Source organism: Oncorhynchus tshawytscha, linkage group LG29, assembly GCF_018296145.1.
Source record: "Oncorhynchus tshawytscha isolate Ot180627B linkage group LG29, Otsh_v2.0, whole genome shotgun sequence".
NCBI lineage: Eukaryota > Metazoa > Chordata > Actinopteri > Salmoniformes > Salmonidae > Oncorhynchus > Oncorhynchus tshawytscha.
Genome location: NC_056457.1, coordinates 27,884,527 through 27,892,863, shown reverse-complemented (window position 1 = coordinate 27,892,863; position 8,337 = coordinate 27,884,527).

The window sequence follows — 8,337 nt, the reverse complement described above, 5'->3', positions numbered from 1 at the left end:
TACACCTTTTAATTGGAATGCATTCCAGGTGACTACCTAATGAAGCTGGTTAAGAGTGCCCAAAGCTGTCATCAAGGCAAGGGGTGGTTATTTCAAAGAATCTCAAATATAAAATATATTTTGATTTAACACTTTTTTTGGTTACTACATGATTCCATATGCAGTCATTTCATAGTTTTGATGTCTTCACTATTATTCTACAATGTCGTAAATAGTACAAAATAAAGGAAACCACTTGAATGTGTAGGTGTCCAAACTTTTGACTGAACTTTACTTGATTATAAACTACACACACATCTACATAATATTAAACTCTACACACCATCATCTTATACTACACACCATAATAGTATACTCTACACACCATAATATTATTCTACACACCATAATATTATACTCTACACACAATATTATTCTACACACTGTTAGACACGCCTCTATGAAGAGGGAACGCAACACCCTGCTACAACTAAACTCTGAAGCGAAAAAGGTATGGACTGTAGGTGCGAGTAAAAATGACAACAAGCAGAATGTGGTACCGTTTACAAGGACTTTATTCCTTTACACGGTAATATGGGGAAAAGGGGCTGGACGGAACCAAAGCAAAGAAAGTAAATCTCAAAGCCCCCCCTCTCCTATCTTACCTGCCTACCCACTACTTACCTAATTTAGCACCACCTGGTGCCCTAACCAAAATACAGGGGGTGGTCCGCCCAGGTCTTACCTAGTGTGCCTAGACAGCGAATATGCTACGGGCATATGTATGCCCGCAGGCCTCTTGCCTAAGCACTCCCTAGGTGCCTTCCCCTTCCCCCCTGGGAACAAATGAAACAGAATATTAAACAATTTTCCAAACAAACTAAGAGACAAAGGACATCAAATAAGTTCTATCTGAGCAACAAACTCACAAAACATACCAACTCTCAGCAATGAACTCCCAGCAAAATCAATCTCTAGCAAAATCTCTACAATGACCTCCCAGCAAATCTCTCTAGCAAATCTACCTCCAGCAAAATCCTCTACAAAAAGATCTCCTGCACAGAACACTGGCTTTTATATCTTCTGAAGGAATGGGTAATTGGAGACAGCTGTGTCTTGACGAGGGGGCGGGGTCAGCTCTCCAATTAGCCCTGGAGTCGACCAATCAGCTGCTTGAGGGATCTCAGGAAGCCATTTCCTGAAATAAACACATGCAAATACACAAACTACAACACATAATCTGGGGAACGTAACACACACCATAATATTATACTCTACACACCATAATATTATACTCTACACACCATAATATTAAACTACACACCATAATATTATACTGCACACCATATTATACTCTACACACCATAATATTATACTACACACAATATTATACTCTACACACCATAATATTAAACTACACACCATAATATTATACTCTACACACCATAATATTAAACTACACCCCATAATATTATACTGCACACCATATTATACTCTAAACACCATAATATTAAACTACACACCATAATATTATACTCTACACACCATAATATTAAACTACACCCCATAATATTATACTGCACACCATATTATACTCTACACACCATAATATTATACTACACACCATACTATTATACTCTACACACCATCTACACACCATAATATTAAACTACACACCATAATATTATACTCTACACACCATAATATTAAACTACACACCATAATATTATACTGCACACCATATTATTATATTTAGAACCAGGAACAGATGATTAAAAACAGAAGTAAGGGGAGAGGTCATGTAAGACACTAAATCCAGCATAGATAGGAGATAGGGGGAAATATTATGGTTCTCTCCAGACCTGACTGCCCTTGACCAGCACAAAAACATCCTGTGGCGTTCTGCATTAGCGTCGAATAGCCCCCGTGATATGCAACTTTTCAGGGAAATTAGGAACCAATACTGGTTCAGGCAGTTAAGGAAAGCTAAGGCTAGCTTTTTCAAGCAGAAATTTGCATCCACTAGCACAAACTCAAAACATTCTGGGACACTGTAAAGTCCATGGAGAATAAGAGCACCTCCTCCCAGCTGCCCACTGCACTGAGGCTAGGAAACTCTGTCACCACCGATAAATCCACTATAATTGAGAATTTCAATGAGCATTTTTCTACGGCTGGCCGTGCTTTCCACCTGTCTACCCTTACCCCGATCAATAGTCCTCCACCCCCCACGGCAAGTCGCCCAAGCCTCCCCCATTTCTCCTTCACCCAAATCCAGATAGCTGATGTTCTGAAAGAGCTGCAAAATCTGGACCCCTACAAATCAGCCGGGCTAGACAATCTGGACCCTCTCTTTCTAAAATGATCTGCCGAAATTGTTGCAACCCCTATTACTAGCGTGTTCAACCTCTCTTTCGTATCGTCTGAGTTTCCCAAAGATTGGAAAGCTGCCGCGGTCATCCCCCTCTTCAAAGGGGGAGACACTTTAGACCCAAACTGCTACAGACCTATATCTATCCTACCCTGCTTTTCTAAGTTAACAAACAGATTACCGACCATTTTGAATGCCACCGTACCTTCTCTGCTATGCAATCTGGTTTCAGAGCTGGTCATGGGTGCACCTCAGCCACGCTCAAGGTCCTAAACAATATCATAACCGCAATCGATAAGAGACATTACTCTGCAGTGATCGACCTGGCCAAGGCTTTCGACTCTGTCGATCACAACATTCTTATCGGCAGACTCAACAGCCTTAGTTTCTCAAATGATTGCCTCGCCTGGTTCACCAACTACTTCTCTGATAGAGTTCAATGTGTCAAATCGGAGGTTCTGTTGTCGAGACCTCTGGCAGTCTCTACAGAGGTGCCACAGGGTTAAATTCTTGGGCCTCCAGACGAGCTTCAATGCCATACAACTCTCCTTCCGTGGCCTCCAACTGCTCTTAACTGCAAGTAAAACTAAATGCATGCTCTTCAACCAATCGCTGCCCGCACCTGTCTGCCTCTCCAGCATCCCTACTCTGGACGGTTCTGACTTAGAATATGTGGATACCTACAAAGACCTAGGTGTCTGGTTAGACTGTAAACTCTCTTTCCAGACTCACATTAAGCATCTCCAATCCAAAATTAAATCTAGAATCGGCTTCCCATTTCACAACAAATCATCCTTCACTGATGCTGCCAAACATACCCTCGTAAAACTGACTATCCTATCGATCCTCGACTTCGGCGATGTCATTTACAAAATAGCCTACAACACTCTACTCAACAAATTGGATGCAGTCTATCACAGTGCCATCCGTTTTGTCACCAATGCTCTCGTTGGCTGGCCCTCGCTTCATACTCGTCACCAAACCCACTGGCTCCAGGTCATGTACAAGTCTCTGCTAGGTAAAGCCCCACCTTATCTCAGCTCACTGGTCACCATAGCAGCACACACCCGTAGCACGCGCTCCAGCAGGTATAGCTCACTGGTCACCCCCAAAGCCAATTCTTCCTTTGGCCGCCTCTCCTTCCAGTTCTCTGCTGCCAATGACTGGAACGAACTGCAAAAAACACTGAGGCTGGAGACTCATATCTCCCTCACTAACTTTAAGCACCAGCTGTCAGAGCAACTCACAGATCACTGCACCTGTACACAGCCCATCTGCAAATAGCCCATCCAACTACTTCATCCCCATACTGTATTTATTTATTTATCTTGCTCCTTTGCACCCCAGTATGTCTACTTGCACATTAATCTTCTGCACATCTACCATTTCTTCTCTCTCTCTACTCTCCCTCTCCCCTCCCTCTCTCCCCTCCCTTCTCTCTCTTTACTCTCCCCTCTCTCTCTCTATTCTCCCCCATCCCCTCCCTCTCTCTATTCTCCCCCTCCCTTCTCTCTCTCTACCCTCCCCCTCCCTTCTCTTGCTCTACTCTCCCCCTCCACTCCCTCTCTCTACTCCCCCTCTTCTCTCTCTCTACTCCCCCTCCCTTTTTCTCTCTACTCCCCCTTCCTTCTCTATCTCTACTCCCCCTCTCTTACTCCCCCTTCTCTCGCTCTACTCCCCCCCTCTCTCTACTCCCCCTCCCTTCTCTCTCTCTCTCCCCCTCTCTCTACACCCCCTCCCCTCCCTCTCTCTACTCCCCCTGCCTCTCTCTACTCCCCCTCCCTTCTCTCTCTCTCTCCCCCTCTCTCTACACCCCCTCCCTCCCTCTCTCTACTCCCCCTCCCTTCTCTTGCTCTACTCTCTCCCCCTCCGCTCCCTCTCTCTACTCCCCCTCTTCTCTCTCTCTACTCTCCCCTCCCCTCTCTCTCTCTACTCCCCCTTCCTTCTCTATCTCTACTCCCCCTCTCTACTCCCCCCTCTCTCTACTCCCCCTCCCTTCTCTCTCTCTACTCCCCCTCTCTCTACTCCCCCTCTCTCTACACCCCCTCCCCTCCCTCTCTCTACTCTCCCCCTCACTTCTCTCTCTCTACTCCCCCTCTCTCCTCCCCCTCCCTTCTCTCTCTCTACTCCCCCTTCCCTTCTCTCTCTACTCCCCCTCCCTTCTCTCTCTACTCTCCCCTCCCTCTCTCTACTCTCCCCCTCCCTTCTCTCTCTCTACTCTCCCCTCCCCTCTCTCTCTCTCCCCCTCCCCTCCCTCTCTCTACTCCCCCTCCCTTCTCTCTCTCTACTCTCCCCTCCCTCTCTCTACTCTCCCCCTCCCCTCCCTCTCTCTACTCCCCCTTCCCTTCTCTCTCTACTCCCCCTCCCTTCTCTCTCTACTCTCCCCTCCCTCTCTCTACTCTCCCCCTCCCTTCTCTCTCTCTACTCTCCCCTCCCTCTCTCTACTCTCCCCCCCCTCCCTTCTCTCTCTCTACTCTCCCTCCCTCTCTCTACTCTCCCTCCACCCTTCTCTCTCTCTACTCTCCCCTCCCTCTCTCTACTCTCCCCCTCCCTTCTCTCTCTCTACTCTCCCCCTCCCTTCTCTCTCTCTACTCTCCCCTCCCTCTCTCTACTCTCCCCCTCCCCTCCCTCTCTCTACTCTCCCCTCCCTTCTCTCTCTACTCTCCCCTCCCTTCTCTCTCTCTACTCCCCCTCCCTTCTCTCTCTCTACTCTCCCCTCCCTTCTCTCTCTCTCCCTCCCCTCTCTCTCTCTACTCCCCCTCCCTTCTCTCTCTCTCTACTCTCTCCTCCCTCTCTCTACTCTCCCCTCTCTCTCTCTTCTCTCTCCTCCCTCTCTCTACTCTCCTCCCTCATCCCCTTAACCACTTACTGTCTCTGGACCAGGTGTTACCACACATACACTTGTGTCAGACAGCATGTACAGTATATTTTGTTGTGCCCGTTTTGCCTTGTCCTTGTAGGGTTTATGTATGAGGACTGAGTGCCTCTATTGATTTGAATCCTATTATGTTGTTTTAGCTAGCGTTAGCATCAGCCCTCCAGGCTCTGTCAGTTTATAGCACTCATGTTAGCATCTATCACCTGGTGGTGTGACGCGTGACATTAGGATCTGTAGGGTTTATGTATGAGGACTGAGTGCCTCTATTGATTTGAATCATATTATGTTGTTTTAGCTAGCGTTAGCATCAGCCCTCCAGGCTCTGTCAGTTTATAGCACTCATGTTAGCATCTATCACCTGGTGGTGTGACGCGTAACATTAGGATCTGCCCGTGCATGGTCTCTAGTCAGGTACACGCATATCCACACTCATACACACACACACACCCATGGGTTCAGGTAATATAAACACACACTTCTGGTCCTCTATCATCAATCTACAAGTTAGCATATTGTTGATAAACACATAGTGTAGGACTCAAAATGGCAGCAGGACTCCTCAGACTGCCCCTTGTCAACCCCCTAACCCTAGCTTCATCTCTCTCTGCATCCCGGTTCAATCCTAACCCTCAACCCTTGCCTTTGACCATAGCCTCAACCCTTGCCTTTGACCATAGCCTCAACCCTTGCCTTTGACCATAGCCGTGAAAGCGATTACTACAGCCTCTCTCTGGATGTTTCTTTCAACAGGATTATCTGCTACCTGATAGGGTGACTTGAGGTGACCTCGACACAAAATCCCACAGACCTCTACTCTGATACTGATACTCTGTCCCACTGACACAGACCTCTACTCTGATACTATGTCCTACTGACACAGACCTCTACTCTGATACTATGTCCTACTGACACAGACATCTACTCTGAAACTATGTCCTACTGACACAGACCTCTACTCTGATACTATGTCCTACTGACACAGACCTCTACTCTGATACTATGTCCTACTGACACAGACCTCTACTCTGATACTGATACTATGTCCCACTGACACAGACCTCTACTCTGAAACTATGTCCTACTGACACAGACCTCTACTCTGATACTATGTCCTACTGACACAGACCTCTACTCTGATACTATGTCCTACTGACACAGACCTCTACTCTGATACTATGTCCTACTGACACAGACCTCTACTCTGATACTATGTCCTACTGACACAGACCTCTACTCTGATACTATGTCCTACTGACACAGACCTCTACTCTGATACTATGTTCTCCTGACACAGACCTCTACTCTGATACTATGTCCTACTGACACAGACATCTACTCTGATACTATGTCCTCCTGACACAGACCTCTACTCTGATACGATGTCCTACTGACACATACCTCTACTCTGATACTATGTCCCACTGACGCAGACCTCTACTCTGATACTATGTCCTACTGACACAGACCTCTACTCTGATACTATGTCCTACTGACACAGACCTCTACTCTGATACGATGTCCTACTGACACATACCTCTACTCTGATACTATGTCCCACTGACGCAGACCTCTACTCTGATACTATGTCCTACTGACACAGACCTCTACTCTGATACTATGTCCTACTGACACAGACCTCTACTCTGATACTGATACTATGTCCTACTGACACAGACCTCTACTCTGATACTGATACGATGTCCTACTGACACAGACCTCTACTCTGATACTGATACGATGTCCTACTGACACAGACCTCTACTCTGATACTGATACTATGTCCTACTGACACAGACCTCTACTCTGATACTATGTCCTACTGACACAGACCTCTACTCTGATACTATGTCCCACTGACACAGACCTCTACTCTGATAATATGTCCTACTGACACAGACCTCTACTCTGATAATATGTCCTACTGACACAGACCTCTACTCTGATAATATGTCCTACTGACACAGACCTCTACTCTGATAATATGTCCTACTGACACAGACCTCTACTCTGATACTGATAATATGTCCTACTGACACAGACCTCTACTCTGATACTGATAATATGTCCTACTGACACAGACCTCTACTCTGATACTATGTCCCACTGACACAGACCTCTACTCTGATACTATGTCCTACTGACACAGACCTCTACTCTGATACTATGTCCTACTGACACAGACCTCTACTCTGATACTATGTCCTACTGACACAGACCTCTACTCTGATACTATGTCCTACTGACACAGACCTCTACTCTGATACTATGTCCTACTGACACAGACCTCTACTCTGATACTATGTCCCACTGGCACACACCTCTACTCTGATACTGATACTATGTCCCACTGTACATACACACCTCTACTCTGATACTGATGCTATGTCCTACTGACACAGACCTCTACTCTGATACTGATACTATGTCCTACTGACATAGAACTCTACTCTGATACTGATACTATGTCCCACTGACACAGACCTCTTCTCTGATACTATGTCCCACTGACACAGACCTCTACTCTGATACTGTGTCCCACTGACACAGACCTCTACTCTGATACTATGTTCTCCTGACACAGACCTCTACTCTGATACTGATACTATGTCCCACTGACACAGACCTCTACTCTGATACTGATACTATGTCCCACTGACACAGACCTCTACTCTGATACTGATACTATGTCCCACTGACACAGACCTCTACTCTGATACTATGTCCCATTGACACAGACCTCTACTCTGATACTATGTCCTACTGACACAGACCTCTGATATTGAAAGACGAAGACTGGATAAAATAGTAGTCATGCTTATTTATAAAGCCTTATCATGGCCATTTTCTAAATCAGTGATCATCTATTTGTATTTTCATTGTGATAGTGAATTGAGCCTGTCATGCAGTACCCCCTGTCTCCCAGCAGAGTGTGCCAGTCTGAGTTTCCCTGCCCTGTTATATGTTTGGATATGGTAAGGATTGGGTTTTGACGACTCTGATCCTAGATCTGTGGTTAGGAGGTGGATTTGCAGATGGAGAGATGCCAGGCTGACAGACTTGCTGACCACGTTTCAGGGTTTATAATCTCAGGTGACCATCTCAGACTGCT